The sequence below is a fragment of the Aricia agestis genome, chromosome Z, assembly GCF_905147365.1.
Source record: "Aricia agestis chromosome Z, ilAriAges1.1, whole genome shotgun sequence".
NCBI classification, from domain to species: domain Eukaryota; kingdom Metazoa; phylum Arthropoda; class Insecta; order Lepidoptera; family Lycaenidae; genus Aricia; species Aricia agestis.
This window is the reverse complement of record NC_056428.1, coordinates 41,611,702-41,635,124: the sequence shown is the minus strand read 5'-3', so window position 1 is coordinate 41,635,124 and position 23,423 is coordinate 41,611,702. Positions and strand designations below refer to the sequence as shown.

The following is a 23,423-nucleotide window of genomic DNA, read 5'->3' as shown; positions in this document are numbered from 1 at the left end:
ATTTAATTTATCAAAGAAAATGCTTATATCCGCTGTTGGAGTTCTATAAATGCAGATAATAAACAAATTAATTTCGGGTATTTGTACTGCACAGTATTCAAAGTGTGTTTCAACAGGTTCTATGTCACGATAAAGATAATCTAATTGAGTATAATAGAAATTATTTTTTATCATAATGCACACTCCTCCCCTTTTTTTATTAAGTCTTGTAAATTGAGCAGCTATATTATAATTTTTAAATATAACATTTTGCTCAGAACCACGTTTTATAAAAGTTTCTGTCAAACAAATAATGTCTATAGAGTTTAAATTGTCTTTTAACCTTGATTCTTGCAGTAAATTATTTAATGTTAATTCCAATATGCCCAATTTTCCTAATAAACCAGCTATATTCTGATGTAGAACGGTTACTAACTTATTATTATAGAAAAAACGTACTTGTGTCCTTTAATTTAACTGTATTCAATTTTTTGAAGTAGTATGGAATGGTCCCCTTTTTTATGACATTTATTTTTTGTATCTCATGCTCATTTACATTATTATTCAACGTTACAATCTTCTTGCGTTTGTTCTCTGATGTAAAATAGTATGGAATTGTACCTTTTCTAATTTTAAGATTTGTAGACAATGTACTTACATTATTGGATAAAGAATTCTTGATAAAGTTATTTTTATAGTTTATGTTATCGATTTCCACATTTAATTTAAAAACAATGTATTCTAATGTATTCTTAAAATTGTATTGAGTATAGTTTAATTTAGATATATCTATATACGTACAATTCTGGAAATGATTAGCTAAAGTTTTTATTTTATAATTTAACAAAGTTGTATTAAGATACGGATTGTGATTTACACTTATAATAAATATCCTAATGTTTTTTAGTAAATTTAAGGTATTACATAAGTCTATATACAATCTATAAGGATTTTTATCATTCGATCCAATACCAATAACTACAATATCATCCTTATTCATATTTTTGCACTCATTATTACATTTGTCAAGAATGACATGTGACAGAGCGTATGATTTAATGTTGCCATTTATCTTATAAATGTCATTCCACTTATTTAGTCTACTTTGATACATATGAGTAGATAGATGTCGCAGTTGTTGATCTCCGAAGACATAGATATTATTTTTTTTCGATGTACCTTCCATCTTTTGTTTTTCTTGTGACAGCGATATGTCATTCTGTTTGACATTTGTTAAGTTTATTATCGTCGGTAGGTGCGGGCCTGTTGTTTTTATCTGTTTTTGTTGTGATGGCTGTGATACTGCTGGTGTTAGTGATAAATTTATCGTAGATTTGCGTACGGACATTATTTTTCTTGGCTTAGGCGTGCCCGAATTTCGTTGAGGTGTATTTGTATTGCTTGTGCTATAATCAGACAACTTTTTTAACAGTGCAATTGTTTTGTTTTTGGCTTCGATTTCACGTTTTAGTGATAGTACTTCGGTGTTGAGGTTAGTGATTTCCTCGTGTGCGCTGGTAAGTTCTTCACTTAATTTTTCAATTTGACATTTTAGTTCAATCGTTTCTGTCGAGTCGACGGGAATTATAACTGGTTGGCTTGAAGTGGAGATATCAAGTAAAGTTGAGTTCATTAAATTGAAGTGATCTACAGATGTCTCTGGTTGTGGCCGTTATTCAACTGGCGTCAATCAAATTGCTTACTAGTTAACATTTAGATCGAAATGAATTAAAACGTTGCTAATATGTAGTAACGTTAATTTCATTGTTACACTGGGGGGTTGGGTGGTGTGGTGAAGTGGTTCACCCCACCCCGCAACCCCCTCCCCCGGGTGATGAGCCGCGAACCGCGGAACCGCGCTATTTGCACAGCAACGCAATCAAACATCGTACCTGTAATGATGTACGTGATCATTAACTGATCGCCGGTGCCGGATTAACCAATAACAAAACAATCCTCGCGCCGACCCGCCCCACCGAATAGCAATCGGGCAATCAATTAACGAAAAATTAACCGAATATTATACATTTTGCAAAAAAAAATACTTAAAAAATCATAGTTTAAATACTTAAATTTTACACTAGTTCGTAATTCGTATACATAAACATAATATTATGTTTTAGTGAAAACGCAATAAAAAGCCAACGCAATAGAATAGGAGAGACCCTGAGTAACTGCAGACAAAATTACTCTGCATTATAATATTGACTCGAGCATCATCAATCAAATTAATCATTCCACAGACTAATGTGTGTAGCAGGTCTACGAAACCGCGTAGAGGCGCTACGAACCACGATGCTACGAACTGTAAATGTACGTAGACCCTCTACGACTTTAAACGAAGACATTGAATGTTATAGCGTCCGTAAGTCGCTATTAAGCTCAAACCTTTTTAAAGTATTATAAATTGTTATCCATTACAAATAATCGAAAACAATCGGTAAAAGGAGGGCGCGGCCCGCATTAAACACAGCTCAAATAAAAGGTTCCTACAGATTGCACTCGTCATATAATGAATGTGGCTCTCGGCTCGAATATTTACGCTCCAACCGGGATTTTATTGAAACGGGGCGAAAGACGCAGCACAAATTCGCGCCTCATCCGATTCCCTCCACGACAAATCTGGGGGTAATCCCCAGTACCTAACATCGGTTAATCATTTTAAAATCCCCGTTAAAACGATGACTTGTTTTCATTGGATGTTCTATAACAAAGAATCTTTGATTTTGAAAGAGCCCTCACAAAAGCTGTTATAATTAATATGCCCCCCTCCACCCTCTCCACCTCGCTAACCGCAGCCCTTATTAATTTTAACCGTTCCATCCACGTGCATTGCGTGAATAATTGTTGTACATTTATAAGAGACTATATTAGCTCGGGCGGTGAGGGATGCGCTGTCATTTTTAGGGTATTTATCAACGGGAATAAATGAAAAATTTCGTAAATTGTACCCGATTATTGTGAAATGCAAAACGGTCCAATGAAAGTCACGTTGATCACGGATATCAGTTAACTATGAGCTAAGTTTATAAAATGCTAAATTTATAAAATGTCAGCTTTTGAATCTCTGAGAGAAAAGTTTAAAGAAATTGGTATTCTAACTGTTGCTTCTCAATACATTTTAGATAATGTATTGTATGTTAGAAAGAATTTAACTAAATTTAAAACTAAAAGTGATAGTCACGGTAGAAACACTAGAAATAGGTACAAGCTGGAAATACCAGTGATCAGACTTAGCAAAATAAGTAAATCTTTTAAAGGTCAATGTATACGCCTTTACAATAAAATCCCGGAAAACGTTCAAAATCTATCAATTAATAAATTTAAAAAAGTAATTAAAGAACGTTTGTGTGCCAAAGCCTACTATACGGTCAAAGATTTCCTAAACGATAGCACATCTTGGGAGTAGGATGGCTGCTTGCAAGGCTGCTTCTACATTTATTATATGTGACTTACAATTGTGTATTCATATTGTATAGATTAAGTTATTTACATTGTAAATTTTATTTTTTTTAAAGACAAATTTTCCACTTTTTTACTAAAAAGTGGCCCCGTGCGAGTTTCTTACGCCGGTTCTTCTCGCCGGGTTAGTTCCCGAACCGGTGGTAGGCAACATGTAGTTCAACATTCTGAAAATATTTGATTTAAATTTATTCAGAAATAAAACAATTTTTATTTTATTTATTAAGACGATACAGTTTTATTTTTACTCTATTAAATCATGAGTTTATTTTTAAGCATAATATATTGAGAAATAAAACTCTAATTGAAACTATTTAGTTGAAAGTGCATCTCCTGAGAAATCGAGCTCGAGACATTTTATAGGTCGGATAATGAAATACATTGTATGATTACTTCGGGGACGGCGCTGCGATCGGATCGCGATACACTCTTAAAAAACGTTCTCCAGCCGCTGGAGGGACCGCCTACTCGGGGGACTAAAGTTTGTTTTGATTTATCGATTCCAGATATTGCGAAATAAAAGTAATGGTTTGCGAACAACCGTTGTCGGTTGTCACATTATTGAACTCACTAAACTAACTAACTCCGCTGGCTCAGCGACCCGAAGTAGATCTTGGTCTCCGAAATGAGCTTCCGCCATTGAGCCCCGTCCTGCGCTACCTCCTGCCAGTTACTGACTTGAAGGTCACGCAGGTCAGCCTCAACAGCATCTCTCCAGCTATACCTGGGGCGTTCAACAGGACGACGGCCTGTTGGACGGCCCTTATACGCTATTTTTACCCCGCGATCCTCTCCCATTCTTTCCACGTGGCCCAGCCAACGGAGTCGGTGAGCCTTTGTTTCTCCGATTATATTGGGTTGGGCCACCAGTTCTTCGATTTCGGCATTCTTCCGAAATCGCCAACAGCCGTCATTTGTTTTAGCAGGGCCTAGGATTTTTCTGAGGACTTTTCTTTCAGCGACTAGAAGTTTGTTCTCCTCCTTTTGTGTCAGCGTCCAAGCCTCACAGCCATACATAGTATAGGTCGAATAATCGTATTATAGATTAGGATTTTTGTATTTTTGCTGTGAAACATTTATTGAACATTAATTATTAAAACTCGATTAAAAATGAGCGAATTTTTAATTGAATACAGAGCAAGCTGCGCACGTAATTACTTATTTTTTGTATCTGTCGCTTTACAACTGCTAATTGAATGGGGAAATGGGGGGATGTGGTAATCCACGTGACCGGCTTTTCCCCATTCAATTAGCAGTTGTAACTTGTTAAGCGACAGATACAAATTTAATATGTAGCGGACTTGGAGGAGGATTTACCGTGGCGTGCTCCCAGCTCCCCCCCTACACCGCTCCCCCTTCTCCGGGAGCAAACATGAAGATATTGCGAAGACATACGCCCACCACCAATTATACAAATAAATCATCCTTAATCGCACTAACACAGATGCCATCGATCGTTAACCGTCGGTTACGTCCGGTGTAAACGATGATTAATTAACGACCCGTCAAATTTTGCTTCCACAGACATCATTATAACTCTGCAGTGGCAGCTTACAGGATAATCGACTTTTTCTATCGAGGGAATTCGTTTAAGCTTTTAAGAGAGACTAAATAGAGACGAAAAGGAAAGGAGAGAACATCATAATGCGCAATGTCGCGAATGTTCCGAATCTGTCGTAACAGACCTCTCATATTACCAGGGCTTGAAACCAGTTCAACATTAACCGGTATTTTAAGGGTTAAACCAATTTTGTCATACGGTTTCGTTCGAATTATACGTAGGAATTATACCTGGAAGTTGGAACCTAGGAGATCGGCCGCGAGTCACGACTTGATCGAAGTATCTATTTGCTGTGTGCGTCGTTCGCGCTCGCAAAATCTCAGTCTGTTCAGTGTGAATAGTATGGTCGACCACTACGCACGTTCTATGAACATGGGCCGCAAATCATTTCCCGGATTAAACATTATAACCAGTTAGTAAAAATACCCATATTTTTGAAAACCGGTTCATAAAACGGTTTAAAGGAACGAAACCGTTTTCAAAAAGTCCCGTGGGTAAATTGGTCAAACCAGTTAAAAAAATACCGGTTTCCAAGCCCTGATTTAAACTGAGCATAACTTTACATTCAAATGTGAACTAGGTCTTCCACTTCCATTGTGACACAAACACACGTTAACTCTAACTATCACAAGTTCGAATTCAAAGCATCGTTCCGGCGACGTATTAATTTGCAAAGTGTGACAAAGTTGGCTACTGCCACGTGTTAACTTTATTCCGATGAATATTAAGGTTGAGCATACACGGGATACTGGCGACTGGATCCAGTTTATAGAGACAATGATAGAAAAGTTAGCCGCAAGGTACCCGGATGTCCGACGAGGAGCAGCCGCGGTTGCTGTTTCAGAAGAGGCTATTGGGGGATTTCAATCGGTGAATAAGTATGTAGCAGCCATCTACTCGAATTGTCCAGCCAACTCGCCAAGCCGCCCGTCATGATGTATGTTGTATATTCCTTTAATCAGATGCCAGTCTAGAATATTATGTAGGCACGATCTTTGTACTCTTCTGTATTGATGTATAGCTGTATACACGATCGCGAGTAGCGCGTTTGTATCGAGCTTTAGGGCGTGAATCAAAAGTCCGACGTCGTTAATGAGGGCAATAAATCGTCTACCTGATTACAGTACTAACAAAGCCTTTTAACCTTCGCACCCCTCACCCCCACACCCGGGCGGTGATCTAATGGATTGTATCCATTAAAATATGCCTGTCCTAAAAATTAAGCTTCTGCCCTTTGAAGGCTGAAGTGACTATTACAGTGCAATTATCAACATCATTTCACCCACATTCTGACACAATAGTAACACACTCGTAGTGAGCCTCACCCCTCCGTCATGGAGTTTTTCGACGACACGACCGATACGCAGTTTGATAGAAAATAATATATTATGGTATATTAGGTGTTAGGTACCTTTATTTTATTAAGTATATCATTGTAATGGTTATGGAAAAATATTCAAAAATATTGCTTATGGCAAGTGTAAAATGACATAGTATGAGTACCAATAAAAGAAAAATCATATTTCGTGACGAGGATGACTCTATTTCAATATTTTCCGGTGAAATGTTTAGTATCGGCCTTCGACAGCGGGGCTGCGGTTAACACGGCGATAACATGGAGCGATAACATATCGCGTATGCCCTCACCAATCACCATTGTCACTTTACGATGCCACCCAATAACCTCATCAATTCCATACAAAAAGACAGACTATTTTAAACTAAATCACTTGCAATAATTTAAGTTTAGGCAGCTTTCAGCATAACTGATAAAACTTCATAAAATAACTTGGCTCATTGCATTGCAGACTGAAGTTCAACAAACTCCGCGAGACTGAGTGAGCGACCGTTTCTTCGTCTTAAATAATTAATTAGTAAACTGCTTTTACTGCGCAGGCAGCTTGGCGTTTTTAGCTTAACGTCAAAATTAATAGGTACCGACTAATAAAGTGTCATCTTTTTTAGTCGTTTTTATATATTGTATGTACGGTAATAGTTTGATAAGTATTATGTATAACAGTGAGCATTTGAAGATGGATGCACCGGTGTACGGACAAACCCTTCAGGTTTTTGTGACACCGAGTTTTGTTCATGTAATATGTATCTTGTGAACAAATAAAAAAAAAATAATCTAAAAACCCCCGTAAGCTAATAGTAGAATTTTCAGTGCACTCGATATATTATTATGTCGGAGCATACTGACCATATTTAGAAAGATAAAAAATGTGACAAAAATGGCGTTCTCCAGTTTAAAACTTCTTGCATCTAGTAGAGCTCAAAAAGGAATCAGGGTAGCGGTCGATGATGATGATCACAAACTTTGAAATCCTGCAGTCCAATTAATTTGGTTGCCGTTAATTCTGCTCTAACAGACAGCACGAATACTGTACTAAATATTGGAATAATACTAAATAGTAAATATGTATTTGAATTTAGTATTTGTATCCGGCTTTGCTATGAGTATTGGCTTCTCTCTGCCCAGATACTGGCGGATAACGTTGAAATATAACTAATATTTAACCTAAAACGAATTGACCATTCCTTTTTTAAACATTGGCTACTAAAAATATGACAAGGTTAAAGGACCCCAAACGTATATTGACGATTCAGCTTCCAGACCCGATTACTATGTCTCGACATGCGATACTACTAAATCTGCCAGAAAACGACATTTTAGGTGTTCAGATTAAACAAGACTAATCCTCGCTTAAGAAAAATCTATTTATATTCTTACTACTAATATGTCTAAGGCAAAAGGGGCCTTATCACACTGGCGATTAGCGAGCGATTCGGCGTTTTGGACACTCAGCAGCAAAATGGATTCTGACGTTACTCCCTGGACGAGTCTACTATATTATATAATAATTATCTGTGTAGACGAGTGTACAAAATAGCGTCCACGCCACGCCGCGACGACGCTGCGCTGTCGCGACGTGCACGCCACGCAATCGCAGCGTGTGCGCTGCGCAGTCGCGTCGCTTTCAAATCGCTCGCTAATCGCCAGTGTGATAAGGCACTTAATAAAATTGACACATAGAATCGCACCTAACGTGTATAGCATTTGAATCAGTGGAGGCACAACGGATCGATAGAATTCTAGTGATCCGCGTCGGCCGCAACGGCTCGACATAATAAATTTACCATGAGAAGCTAGACGAATGTCTGATTGAACGGAACGCTCTTTTGTCAGAAACGCAAATTACGCTGTATTTTGCTCAAAATATGATCAACATAATATACTGTTTTTTCCTATCTGCTAAGGCGCGAGCCCTTATGTTGGGCACGCAAAGCTGGCTCAGAGAGCCAATATGTTATCCAATATGTGATCCTACTAATATTATAAAGGCGAAAGTTTGTTTTGATGTATGGATGTGTGGATGTATGGATGTTTGTTACTCTTTCACGCAAAAACTACTGAACGGATTTTAATGAAACTTTACAATAATATAGCTTATATAATAGAATAACACATAGGCTACAATTTTAACCGACTTTCAAAATGGGGGAGGTGTTATGTTCGTTTTCTTATGTTCAACGATTACTCCGCCGTTTGTTCACCGATTTTCAAAATTTTTCTTTTGGTATATAGGGTATCATCCCAATTTGGTATTATATTCACAAAAGTGGTGATCTGATGAAGGATGCATAAGTAATCGAGGGAACTCCTCAAAATTTATATGGAAACATGTGGTGACTTCGGTTTCGTGAGAAGTATTCTAAGCATATTCTACCAATAAGTAAGATTTTGCACCGAGGTATACCGTGGTTCGGAAGGTGCTGAGAGAACTCCTGATTCTTTATAGATATAAGTTTGGGAGTTTCGGCGTTGTTTTAAGAATGGAAAGCATATGCTACTATGCAAATTACATTCATCATCACTACCATTTTATACCATACATCGTCCCATGGTTATGACTTATGAGCCTATAATGACCCTGTTATTGGTACTTTTCATAGTCTTTTAGATCGAGACTCGAGTTTGTCAAGCGATATTTGAAAAAATCTATACTTAATATTGCTTGAGAGTATGTTTGCTTGAACGCGCTAATCTCAGAAACTACCAGACCATACTAAATCGGACCAGATTTAAAAACTTATTTCAGACTATAGACTATATATTATAACGCTAAGACTAATACGACCGTAGAAACTCAGGAAAATGTGGGAAAAACGGGGGAAATATTAGAAATTACGAACTATTGGAGCAATTTTTATTGCAATATTTGGCACAGATATAGAGTAAACCAAGTGAAGGGAGTAGGCACACAAGAGCTATTTTTTATGGGAAAATGTACGGTTTCCGTAAAATTCCTAATATACGCGGGCGAAGCCGCGCGGGACATCTAGTCATGTTATACTGTTTATCATTTATTTGACTTTGACAATTCAACCTCCTTTTAAATTGGGTATAAGATACACTATAGGGAGGCATAGTTTCTTCACCAAACAAGCCGCGGGTTGATTTGCACATACATTACCCTGTAAACTTGACAGTAAACCCACTAGAGATCTAAGTTTGTAGTCGCCGTACGATAAAACAAAAGTTGTTTATCGAGTGCCAACAAATATGAAAATCACAAAGTTCCAAAGGGGTTTAGTTCGAATATGCAAAGTTTAGACACAAGTTTTTATGCTTATTATCGACCCTTTTCGAACAGAAAGAAGCAAATTTCGTTATAATGTTTCACAGTAGACTAGCTACAAAGTTGTGCGAGTCTAGTCATTGTATAGTGCCGCTTACGCCGTTACGCCGACCTCAATGCCGCTATAATGGCACGTTCAAAACCCTGGAACCCTATTGTATTGAAGGGCTTGTGCCCTAGATACGACTTCAAAAATCAGCGAATTTCATCATCGGAGCGGGAGCCAAAGTGGGTCGGGGGTGGCACCTACACCCATCCCTAAAATGGGGTAACATCTGTACTAATATTTACAATATTAGCGTTATATTTATTTACAATTATACAGCGTTAGAGTTTGTTTGATCCACATCGCCAACCCCATAAATATGCTTTTGTGAGATTGTCGCGAAAAGCTGCTAAATGCTGAATTGTATGTTGTCAACGGAGTCACACGTATAAGTTACAACTTTTACTATTCCTTCTATTGGGTGTTAGAATTTTAGACACCGGTATCACTACAGACGAAATATTTAATGAAAACCGAATAGGCGATTCGCGAGACACGTATTGATCGGTGGAAAAACCACTAGCTGTAATTTTCTCTGTCTCTGTTATATTATATCTTTAAAACGACAAATATTTGAACGATTCTGGATGTAATTAACCAACTTCTCAGGGTCAGCTACCATGCATTGCATTTCGCTCGTGAAGATTTACAACATTTTTAGAAGGAGCAGCCGATGATCATTTAAATAAGCTGCACTTTTAGAATATATAAAATAATAAAATAAATATTTCGACACACTCCGATTGTGAGCACTCAAAGGAAGGATATTAAGTTATATTAGCAGAAACCATAAAAGAGCGCTCGATAATAATAAGAGTAAAATTATTTGTTTAGTCGGTGCACATATCGGAGTAATAAAAACGGCACCCCGGGCGCAATCCGCATTCATATCACCTCCCAGCAGTCCCAGCGATGCGAGCTGCAGGATTTTAATGCCACAACAAACGTCGTAGTAAAATAAAATATAAAATCATACAACAGAGGTATTTTCTACGCTCCATTTCAAAGGCTGCTGGTCTAAGAATAAAACTTGTATGCAAAGTCGAATCAATGAGAGTTTGTATGCGAAGAAAAACTTTCGCTATACAGATTTCCTTTGACATTGCAGGTAAGTATACAAAATATGATCGGCTTTTCCTAGTGACTGTCTCGAAAAGGAACATACCTAATAGTAGTTCGAATCATCAACATCATATTCTCCTCGACATCACATTTCCTCAAAATATGTGTGAATAGTTGATGCCCGCAACTCCGTTGCACCAAAACTCGTTTTAAATCGCGCGGGAACCGTACACTTTCCTGGGATAAAAACTATCCTATGTCCTTTCCCGGGACTCAAAGTATCTCCATACCAAATTTCAGCAAAATCGGTTCAGCGGTTTGGGCGTGAAGAGGTAAGCGACAGACAGACAGACAGACACACTTTATAATAGTAAATATAGACTAGTATAGATAAGCTGTAGTTCGTCGGCCCACTGCAAGCTGGGTACCGGCTAATGATCACAAAGTGTATCTACGATAGGGTTAGAAAGTTATTTCTTATCGAGCCAGCTACAGCCTCCTGACCTAGATCGTGTAAAATATTCAGGGTCGGGGCGGACAATGTGGGCCTCGATTAATATCGGCAGGGGCCGGTGGGATGTAAGCCTGACTGGGCTTTACGGGCTTCTTTAATCGGCAAATGAGCCTGCATCAATGCCACGCCACAAGATATTACCTCCACAACGATATTTTAGTGTTCTCTACAGTTTTCCCAAAAAAGTGTCTATAAACTGAACTCCTCAATTTTTTTACTCTCTGATTAAGTAGGTACGGATAGTAAATAATTATGAATATTTTTTCGCAGGTTTTACACCCTACCAAAACACAAAAATTTACAGTCCAAGTAAGTGCACATTTTGTCACTAATGAAGTCGTGAAAAAGAAAAAGATTTGTACGAACAAGTTTCGTTCCTCATTATAGCCGTTCCCGTGTTCGCGACTGTCGTGTCTGTCGTGTGTGTGTCGAACAACAAAACCGGCCAAGATAGGGTTCCGTAGTACCGCTAGTACCGCTAGTTTCTGTGTTTTCAATGGTCAATGAATGTACATAATATTTTATAACGTGTTTTACACTACTAACAACATCATTTCACTTCTACCAGCACACACTGAACTCTAACGATTTATTCGACTTTAAAACTTCACATTTCACAAATAGATCCCTAAATCGGAAAATGATCTTTGAATACTTACTCATAATATTTTTAAAAAACCTATTCAATGACACACCACACGGAGGGGTGGACACGAAAAAAAAATTCATCCCGGCTTGATAACCCTATTTTGTCGGCAACATTAATATTATGTGTATTCATGCCGAATTATAGCTCTGTAGGTCTTATAGTCTCTGGGCGAACAGACAGACGGACGGACTGACGGACGGACAGACAACGAAGTCTTAGTCCCGTTTTTACCCTTTGGGTACGGAACCCTAAAAATAATATTATTATTTTTATCCTACTTCCTACTAGTCCTACTTCCTACTAATATTATAAAGGCGAAAGTTTGTTTGGATGTATGGATGTTTGGATGTATGGATGTTTGTTACTCTTTCACGCAAAAACTACTGAACAGATTTTAATGAAACTTGACAATAATATAGCTTATACATCAGAATAACACATAGGCTACAATTTTAACCGACTTTCAAAATTATGTTCAACGATTACTCCGCCGTTTGTTAACCGATTTTCAAAATTTTTCTTTTGGTATATAGGGTATCATCCCAATTTGGTATTATATTCACAAAAGTGGCGATCTGATGCCTTAATCAGATCGCCACTTTTGTGAATATAATATCCTTATCCATAAGTAATCGAGGGAACTGCTCAAAATTTATAGGGAAACATGCGGTGACTTCGGTTTCGTGAAAAGTATTCTAAGCATATGCTACCAACAAGTAAGATTTTGCACCGAGGTATACCTGGTATACCGTGGTTCGGAAGGTGCTGAGAGAACTCCTGATTCTTTATAGATACAAGTTTGGGAGTTTCGGCGTTGTTTTAAGAACGGAAAGCATATGCTACTATGCAAATTATAATTATAAATTCATCATCATCATCATCATCACTACCATACTATACCATGCATCGTCCCATGGTTATCACTTATGAGCCTATAATGACCCTGTTATTGGTACTTTTCATAGTCTTTTAGATCGAGATTCGAGTTTGTCAAGCGATAATAAAAAAAATATATACCTACCTAATATTATAAACCTGAAGAGTATGTTTGCTTGAACGCGTTAATCTCAGGAACTACAGGTCCGATTTAAAAACTTATTTCAGTGTTAGATAGCTCATTTATCGAGTAAGACTATAGGCTAAATATTATCACGCTAAGACTAATACGACCGAAGAAACTAAGGAAAACGTGGGAAAAACGGAGGAACATAAGAAATTACCAACTACTGGAGCAATTTTTATGACAATATTCAGCACAGATATAGAGTAGACCAAGTGAAGGGAGTGTGGACATAAGCTATTTTTTCTTCTTTTTTCTTAATTTAATTTTATATTTTATGTGTGTGAATGTAACTGTGATGTGTAAGTAGTAAAGTATATTCATTCATTCATTCATTCAATAACAAAACATTCACAGAGCGCAAAATTTCAATCAATTTCTATATTTGTACTATAAGGGTTCCTTGTTGACTACGGAACCCTAAAAACAATGTGCGCTGTCATGGCGTGACAAGAAAAGGCTGTACTCGTATGCTGACAGTTGCACGGGACGCCCGCACGTCCCCACCTGTTACTTATACTAATGTTTTTAAAAGCTAGCCGCCGCGTTACGTCGAGCCGGATAATCCGGGGAACTACTACGCAGTAACTACATATTTACATACGGCTCAATTATTTAAAACTTGAAGTACCTAACTAAGAAACAAATGTGTTTTTACAACAATTTTTATTATTTTTAAAATATTTTTTATACCTATCAGTTGGAACAAAGGAGCAAGGCCTCAAATCCATTATCCCTGTAGCACAGTGCAAGTAGACAAGTGACAACAGACTGTCATCGACCAATAAATCGCACCTACCACTAAAACAATATCCCAACTAAAATGTTTTCACTTTAGAAACGCTGCATATAAAACCACCGCTGCTAAAAATAGCACCAAAACTATTTTCGTGCTACCTTTATGTATCTAAACGATCTTCAATATTCTGTATGATAAGGGCTCTCGTGCAGAATTATTTGCAAAATACTTGGAAACGTAAAAATTATAACTATTATACAAGATAAAAAAAAACCGCCAAGTGCGAGTCGGACTCGCGCATGATGGGTTCCGTACCGGTATAGAGTAAAAGTAGACAGAAAATTGTATTTTTTTGTATGAGAGTCGCACTTAAATATTTACTTTTATTTAATTTTATTATTAATTATAAAACTAACAATAAAATTAAGTTTTTTGTGAAAATTTCAAGTGCATAGCTGTTACCATTATTGATTACGAGCTAAAAAGGCGAAAAAACACGTTTCTTGTATGGGAGCCCCCCTTTAATATTAACTTTATTTTATTTTTAGTATTCGTTGTTATAGCGGCAACAGATATACATAATCTATGAAAATTTTAGATGTCTAGCTATAGCCGTTCTTGAGTTACAGCCTGGAGACAGACGGACAGACAACGAAGTCTTACTAATAGGACCCTATTACCAAGACTTCGTTGTCTGTCCGTCTGTCTGTCTGTCTCCAGGCTGTAACTCAAGAACGGCTATAGCTAGACTTCTAAAATTTTTTACCCTTTGGGTACGGAATCCTGAAAATAACAAAACATTCACAGAGCGTAAAATTTCAATGAATTTCTATATTTGTATCGAGTCTTAATTAAATTCAATTATTCGGATCTAAAATGTAAGCGAATAAATAGAAACAAAGCTACCCGTAACGGAGTTGTGGTAATGACAGTTACACTATAAATAGATGTTTTATCACAGACATTCGAACCATAGTCTCTGAACAATGACTCTCTATTAATAGATAAGTACTTATACTGTCGATGCAGCCGCAATATTATTTGATCGTACTGTACAGCCGGTTGCCGTTACGAGTTGCGACGAGAGCCGCCGCGCCGAAAAATTCACAGCCTGCCTTACTGTGGCATCGTATGCGACGCTCGGAAATATCAATCGTAGGAATAAGGGCCAACCCCCACGCACCACGACCACACGACAAAAAAGCCCATACGTGGAAGAGCCATGCTTCGGCACGAATGGGCCGGCTCGACCGGAGAAATAACACGCTCTCACAGAAAACCGGCGTGAAACAGCGCTTGCGCTGTGTTTCGCCGAGTGAGTGAGCTTACCGGAGGCCCAATCCCCAACCCTATTCCCTTCCCTACCCTCCCCTATTCCCTTCCCCACCCTCCCCTATTCCCTTCCCCACACTCCCCTAGTCCCTTCCCTTCCCATCCCTGCCCTCCCCTATTACCTTATTCCCTCTTAAAAGGCCGGCAACGAACCTGCAGCTCTTCTGATGCTGCGAGTGTCCATAGACGACTGAAGTTGTTTTCCATCAAGTGGCCCGTTTGCTCGTTTCCCCCTTATTTTATAAAAAAAAATTAAACCTGCAAGCTGATAGCCGCCAGGCAATTAGCTAGTCTGCTCATTTTCTTCTACTGATCCATAAAAAATATCAAGTCCATTACAAACCACAAAATATAACGTTAACGGCTTAGAATAACCTTTGTTTTTCGCAACAAATACAAGAGGCATTGCGATCCTAACGAACACTGGGTCGGATCCGAGACCCGTGGAGTCAGGCTTTTTTGTGCTATCCAGTGAGACAATCCTTTGTTGTATTTCTAATAACATGATGTTGAATAGTTGTTCATGTTCAATTAATTGTTCCATTGATCGATAAATATAGTGCATGAACCAGTTCCGACGGGTTTACGCATAAACATGATTTAATTATTATGTCATAAGAGTTAGCGTAATATCATTAGAAAAAAAGATGTCATTTTTTGTTCTCTCGGTTTTTTAGTAAAATTACAAAACAAATTTAGGTAAAAACAAAAGGCTACAAAAAATAAGGGAAAAAAATCATGAAAATCGTGTGAAGTGCTTTATGGATGTTCCCTAGTGAGGCTGTCTTATTCACGGACGCAAGATATTGTAACCACGAGAACAGAAAAAAAATTCTAATAAAATGAAAATCAAAGGAACCAGGATTGGGTCCCCGAAGGCAATCAGCAAAAGGCGAAAGCGAGAGATTCCTATAAAGCAAGAGTAGGTACTCGGGAATTCCTACTGTAGATATTGCACTCGCTACACTAATTATATTACCGTCCCGCTCGCCATTCTGGTTATTTCATAAAAGCTGCTGTGATGGTTTGAACTGCTCTTACATTATACATACCTACGTACAGGCAAAATCTATAGTCTGCAACAACGGGTTTAAAATTTATACATTGGATAGAATACGAAATGTTCACCGGACACATTCTTAGATTGGAAATCGATGTTCGTATCTTTTAATTCTGAATCATCCGTACAGTAATTATAATATAAATTGCAGTACGTCGCTGCATCACAAATTCAACGCGCTCGACTCTCGCATCGACATTATTTTGGACCGAGTTCGTTGCGGCGGCGGCGGCGTCGTTAAACTCTATGCAAATTTCATCAAGTGTACGGACTTACATTTAAATATCCCAACCGAATTATTCAAAATGAAGATTCAAATGTGCTCGAAGTAGGTACGTTTTATCCGAAGTATCTACTTCGGATAAACTCGTCTTAGAAATTGTTATCGTAGCAATTATATAAGACTAATGATAATTTTGAACTGTTGCCGCTACAATTAAAGGTATTGAATACATGTGTAATTTTTTTTATTAAAAATGCAATTCGACCGCTTTATATATCAATATAAATAGTATATGAATATTATTTAGCACATTTTTTATTGAGGACCCATCACACAGTTTTGTTATGTAGGACTAGAGGCATGTCTCCAGTTTCTAGTCCTTAGTAGTAATGGATGCTTTAGTGATTTAGGCATACATTTTCAATTAACTGTCTACAATTAACAATGTTAGACTGGATGTACAGTATACACTGTGCAGTGTACACAGTGATTATTTATTTTGTTCTAATCAAATATTTGTATTGCCTGCCACTCACGATCTAGCAATTCTATTCAGCATCAAACAATTGGATCAGAAAGATGTGAGCCCTAGAACATTTATTTTTATTACTATCAAGCAAATTTTTTGTGAGTAGCTTCATTTTGATAAGACGAACAACAATTATATCTGCGAAAAATCTTAAAAGTGGTAGCTAACAGAAAAAGAAAGGATTTCATACTTTGATTTGATGGTCCTAAAATATGGATTGCTCTATTTGTAGGACAAAGTTACTATTAAATTATATAACTATTAACCTATCAATATACAAAAAATTCAGTTCAGTAGTTGTGTTGATTATAGAACATAAACGCAATTCCTTTACGAAGTGATTCGATATTTTTAAACTATCGATTAATATTTGTTAGGTAACTTCCCTACTATTGTCAATTATAATGTGTCACGCATATCATCTCACAAACTATAGGTACTGATATTTTATTGAATTCGGATGGTATATTTTTCTTTCTTTTCTTCCTGTATATTTACATTTCTAATAGACAAAGAAATATAGATACAGATATATCATGTATTGTCAAGATAGATAATGCTCTGCAACTTCTACGAGCCGATTTTATTGAACCGTTGAGCATATGAGTTGTAGTGAATCGTAAAACGAGATAATATCGTCGTTAAAAATCCACTATAAAGATTCATTAGCTCTAGCACAGCTAATTCTTTTAATACCCTTTTACATTTTTTGCACTGTAATTAATTTTTGAGACCAGTAATAGACATTAGAATTGAAACGACCAAAAATTTTTCTCCAATAGGTGTTGTTAAAAACGAAAAAAACGCAACTGTCTTTTTTTTGAACTGAGATTTTTCTACCACAACTAAAGGTATCATCAAAAATTATAAAGGTGTGATATTATTTACCAAATGGACAGCCGCGTCGTCATTAGTCACAACTCATTACCTATAGCTCGAGCGTGTCAAGATTAAGCTTGTTTAGGCTTCCGACATGGGTTTGATTATTATCATGGTATAGAAAACAGATTTCTCACGTGGTGATTAAAAAAAAATGAATCTTGAAATGTCATCGGATCTGTCAGATTAAGATGTTTAGTATACCCCAAAGAAACTTCCATATAAAGCACTGACGATTCAAAGGTTAGGTAACCCTGTAGTGTCATTTTAAAATACAAAAAAATAAAGCTTCATATTTTCTAACTAAGCTTCGCAGATACTTTATTTTGCACTAAACTAAATGATTTAGTCCTTGTTGTCTAAAATATATTTATAATTTACCTAAATAAGCAATTTTCTGAATATATTTTCTTTTTCAAAACTTTAAAATGGCTGCAGTTTCTGAACCCTGGACTGATTAAAAAAATAAGAGCGTTTTTTATTTTAGCGGTTAAAATAAAAAACGCTCTTATTTTTTTAATCAGTTTTATCTAATGCAAAAACCTACTAGATCTCCATGACGCTCGAATGATTACACAATTAGCAAATTACCTTCCCCTCCCCTAATACCAGAATATAAAAGCATTTGTATTTCGGCTTCGCCCAAACCTGTGCACGTATTCAGGTCAAAATCCATATTTAGGTAAAGGGACTATCAATCAATATATAGATTTGAATCATAGCGTCCACTCCACTCGATGAAGGCTGTATCGGTCGATTCAAGTGGCGTAGCCTACATTTCCGTGGAAAATCATTTCAGAAAAATTTTGTTTTCCAATATGAAGCCAAGCGCGTTTATGTACTTTTTGAATGGAAGAAAAGGCTTCGATATCATAATTATTTACAGAAAAGGTTAATATTATACGGCCCACTAAATATTCGTTTTCGAGATACTTTTCATAAGACATAAACCTAAAGAGTCATAGTAAATATTAATATTAGGTTGGGGAAAAAGTTTCATCGCATTTTATATAAAAGTTCAAACGGTTTTTTTATAAAGTTTATTTACAATTGACTAAAGTATATAGGGTACGTGGAAGATCCTGGGGGAGGCCTTTGCCCAGCAATGGGACACTATAGGCTAATTATAATAATAAATTATAATATAAAAATTTTGGGGCTTTTGATGAAAAAAGCTGCGACAAGTGATTTTGGCAGTCCTCTTGTGATGTCAGCCTGACACTGCCTAAGGAATTCTGCAGCGACCGAAACAGGTGGAAATCTGTAGGTGCAAGGTCAGGACTATACGGCGGATGCATTAACACCTCCCAGCCAAACTCCCGTAATTTTTGCAGAGTGGCTTAAGAGGTATGAGGTCTAGCGTTATCATGGTGAAAAATACAACCCTTCTGTTGATCAATTCCGGCCGCTTTCTCTCAACTTCTTGCTTTAATCTCATCAGAGTTTTTCGTAATATAGTTCATAATCGATGGTCCTGCTTGGCGGTAACAGCTCATTATAAATAATGCCCTTCCAATCCCACCACACACACAGCATCATCTTGCTGCGAGTTAACCCGGGTGTCGCCACAGTCTGTGAAGCCTGACCAGCCTTTGACCACGATCTTTTTTACACGTTCTTGTCGTACGTGATCCACTTTTCATCACCAGTTATCAGCTTCTTCAAAAATGGTTCGGTTCCATTACGTCGTATTAAAAAGTTTATCATGATGTTATTAAGTTAAAAACTTTTAAGGGTCAATTTTTAGTCAAAAATATTGTTATACATACGAAATTAGAACAACTTCAGCCTTGAAAGTCATCATCTGTTCGATGTACCTCGAACAATTTGTTTAAAAGGTAGTTAAACACGTAATACAATAATGCAGGTAACAGGTAATACAGTAATCAAGTACGTATTTACTATAAGTAAAAGTCCAGCTCGATTGTTCTTACATTGGAGTACGACGTGACGTGAGGTGACGACGAGGTGACTCAGCGGACGGAGTCACTGGACCAGCGTAAACTTAAAAAAATCCATATCGCAGCAAATTGTCGCTTGAAATAATAATCGAATCGTACAATATTCTCAATCGTTTTCGATGCAATAAAAGCGCAAGTGGATTTTATTCGTCCAATAAACGAGGCCCGTTCGGCATCGGACACGAGTGGTCGTTATAGCATACCTGCTTTTATTATTTTATTTTCCAATTGGCACCGGTTAACTTTTTACTTAACTTCGGATGGATTTTAATAAAGGGCAATAAAACAATATATCGCGGTTCGGAGTGCGAGCCGCGGCACGCCTCGAGGCACTCGCTTCTCTGCCCGATATTGCCGAGTATTCCTCGGAATTATATTCAACGTACCTACACGAGGCACCGTGAACCCGGCGAGACGCAAGATTCGTTGAGAAAATGGGGCGAAATTTTCGGCAATCCGGTCATACCTCAGCTCGACAAAAGAAATTAAGTCATGCGCACTGAAAAAAAGTCGTATATAATATTTATGTTTATGATAATATCTTTAGTCCGCTGCGAATTACTGTACATTATGTAGGACGTGAACGTGGATGTAACGTCCTACTCGGGCGCGGGTCGTACTCCGGCATAATCTATTGTGGCATAACTTCGCCATCGGCCGGATCCACAAATATCCAAACGATCGCCCGCGGTTTACGATTTTACAATCTAACTTTAGAAATATAAACCAGATGGCTCACTAGCACTCACCGAACGCACTAGAATATTTTGCAAGTTCGCTTTATATTACAGAAATGATTAACAAATTGCGCGAGAACAGTCGAAGGCGCACAGGAACGGTACAAGTTAACATATAAAACTGACATACATTCGCTCACATAGCACGGGGACGAGGGTATCGCAAGTAGTGTGGCGCGCGTCACTTACCGAAGTCGGAGCGGTGCGGCGCGGGCGAGAGACGCGTGCGAGCTACGCGAGGTCCGGAGTGCACTTGCAGTCGGTGCGTGTGCCGCGTTATCAATGCTCAGCGTACATGATACGCGCGCGACTACGCGAGGCCGGCGCAGGCGGGCGCAGGCAGCGGGCTACGCGACTGTAGTGGCGAGTGGCGACTCGTTCCGCGACCGCTCAGATCGATACCGACTCTGTCGCGCGCTCCCTCTCGACTGCGACCGACGTGTGACGCGACGCGGCTTCCACCTGCGACGCCGGCGACTCCTCCGCGGACCTCTGCGGACGCCCAGACCCCCCGGCGCTTCGCCGCCTCCCAAATATCGTTCCTAATCGTGCCGGACGAAAAATCGCACCGAGATGGCGGCGGGCATGCGCGATGCCGTGGTCCGGGGCGATGGCAGGGACGGGGGAGCGATCGGCTGCGACGGAGGGCGGAGTAAGGCGAGAGGCCCGCGCCAGGAGCGAGCGGCCGTCGTACGCGCGACCTCGCCGCTGCCACCCGCCGCACGACGCACGCAACACATCGATCATAAACACGCATAGCGACCTCAACATTTCCTTACGAACCTCCGTAACCCACTTCCGATATCGATTTCGTTTCGCTCCCCGAAAACATTCGTTGACCGAGCGTCCTCCGACTAGCAGACGCACCGACTAAATTAATTGACCTATCACGACCTGAAACTTGCAATTTGCGTAACTAATTAAGGAGTCAATAAAAAAAACTGTCATTTCATAACATAGTAATAATAAGAATGGATTTATTTTTAGCATCACACAATACATTATAATATAAGTATACAGTTCGACTATCCATATTCCATATATTATATAAAATTCAAAGGTGACTCACTGACATAGTGATCTATCAACGCACAGCCCAAACCACTGGACCGATCGGAGCTAAATTTGGCATTCAGGTAGATCATATGACGTAGGCATCCGTTAAGAAAGGATTTGGATCAATTCGACCTCCAAGGGGTTAAATTAGGGGATGAAAGTTTGTATATAATAATACTTCTTAACGCGAGCGAAGCCGCATTAATTTTATAATATTATTGCTTAATAATATTATAAAATTAATTACTACAATGCTGTGTGACACCGAAAATTGGCCCCAGCTCAGCAAACGCAGCAAGCAAGCCCGCTGCACTGATTTTCTGCAGAGGCCAATGAGTGGCTTCTTGTGAAGCTTGTGGCTTCACAACGCTACTAAACTAAACACAAAATTATTTACTGAAAAAAATAAATAATAATAGCGACAAGAACTAAGAAGTCAAGAAATTTACAGAGTAGGTGTTGTTGTTTTTCACTTTGAAAAAACTGACAGAAATTAAAAAAAAAAAGTAAAATGGTGGTTTGACGTCTGCGGACTGCGTTACTAAAACGTGGTTTATGACGTGGCATTAATAAAAAATCTTAATGGGAATACATGAAATATCTAAACAAATTACGTGTAAATTTATAATTCCAAGTGAAGTGGCAATATATAACAGGACACCGAGAAAAAGCAACCGGCCATTATGGGATATTGATAAGTGCCTCACGCCGTTCGACAACCTTCACTACAAGCCAGTAGTGCATACACCTCAGGTATAAATACCACTGTCCCGTTGAATTGAAAGTAAGTGACGTCTGTAATGTAAACTAAAGGATTTTTTTGGTTTTCAGCGCCCAATGAGGAGGGGGGGGGGGGGGGGGGGTGTTTAGAATAGGCACACAATCGACCATGTGGTATTTTTCACTTGATTTTAAATTAAAATACTTTATATTCAATTTTATGAAATATTTTATAAAAAAAATTAAACGACTATAACAGCTTCCCTGCACAAGATACAGAGTTACGCCCATACAAAAAAAAACATAATACTAATTGAGATCTTTCATAGGATATAGGTAGGAAAATGTTACAACACATGGGATGAAACCGCCCATTCGTCTTTATGCTCAAATATTTTTGAATATATTTATCTATATACTAATACGCAAGCGAAAAACTTTGTAACCCTTTTTACGAAAAACGGGGAAACGTACGTGCATGAAATTTGGCACAGTTATCTATACTTCTATACTAATATTATAAATGCGAAAGTATCTCTGTCTGTCTGTCTCGCTTTCACGCCAAAACTACCGAACCGATTGTAATGAAATTTTGTATACAGATAGTCTAATGCCTGCGAAAGGACATAGGCTACTTTTTTTTACTGGAAAAAAGGGTTGTAAGGGGGTGAAAATACGAAAATTTGTTCAAATTAAGTTAGTTCCAAAAAATCATACTAGATGGCGCCGTGCGTCTCTTACATCGCGCTAACGCTTGCCCAACATCTTTCTATAAGAGGTGGTATCATCATACATTCGAGGTTCGATTTATTACGGTTGTTATTTCTCTTTTTACGTTATTTAATAAGTCAGTACTTTATATTATATACAGTGACGTAACCTTAAACCTATCAATGAAATAGTTTTTGGGTAAAGTTGTGTAATTGGGGGGCTAAATAAGCTTTAAAATTTGGCATAAAATATAAAGTTTAATTTAAAAAAATGTAATATTATGTGCACACTGCACAGCTGTTTTGATTTAAGGGGTACCTGGGTTTTTTTATAAAAGCTTTTGACACCAATTTTGTTCACATCGTGCGCTATAAACTGAAGTCCACGCGGACGAAGTCGCGGGCAACAGCTAGTTATGAAAAAAAAGAAAACATAGAGACATGAGCTAATGGTCGACAGTATATATTAAGTCCATGCTAATAGTGGCCATAGATATTCAA

General features: G+C 38.1%; 2 protein-coding genes across 3 annotated transcripts in view; both read right to left on the bottom strand.

Moving 5' to 3' along the window:
• The window catches only part of LOC121739148 (neurocalcin homolog), a 296,747-nt gene that overhangs the window by 87,010 nt on the left and 186,314 nt on the right, over nucleotides 1-23,423 (bottom strand). The gene's annotated exons all lie outside the window — the stretch shown is intronic.
• LOC121739149 (neuronal calcium sensor 2) overlaps nucleotides 1-23,423 on the bottom strand; it is a 137,082-nt gene that overhangs the window by 78,237 nt on the left and 35,422 nt on the right. The window contains exon 1 of one of the 2 annotated variants that reach the window (XM_042131491.1): nucleotides 20,626-20,886. The exons of the other annotated variant lie outside the window; for it this stretch is intronic. The gene's annotated coding sequence lies outside the window, so the exon portion shown is untranslated. Of the gene's footprint in view, nucleotides 1-20,625; nucleotides 20,887-23,423 lie in introns of those variants that run through there. 2 annotated transcript variants of the gene reach the window in all.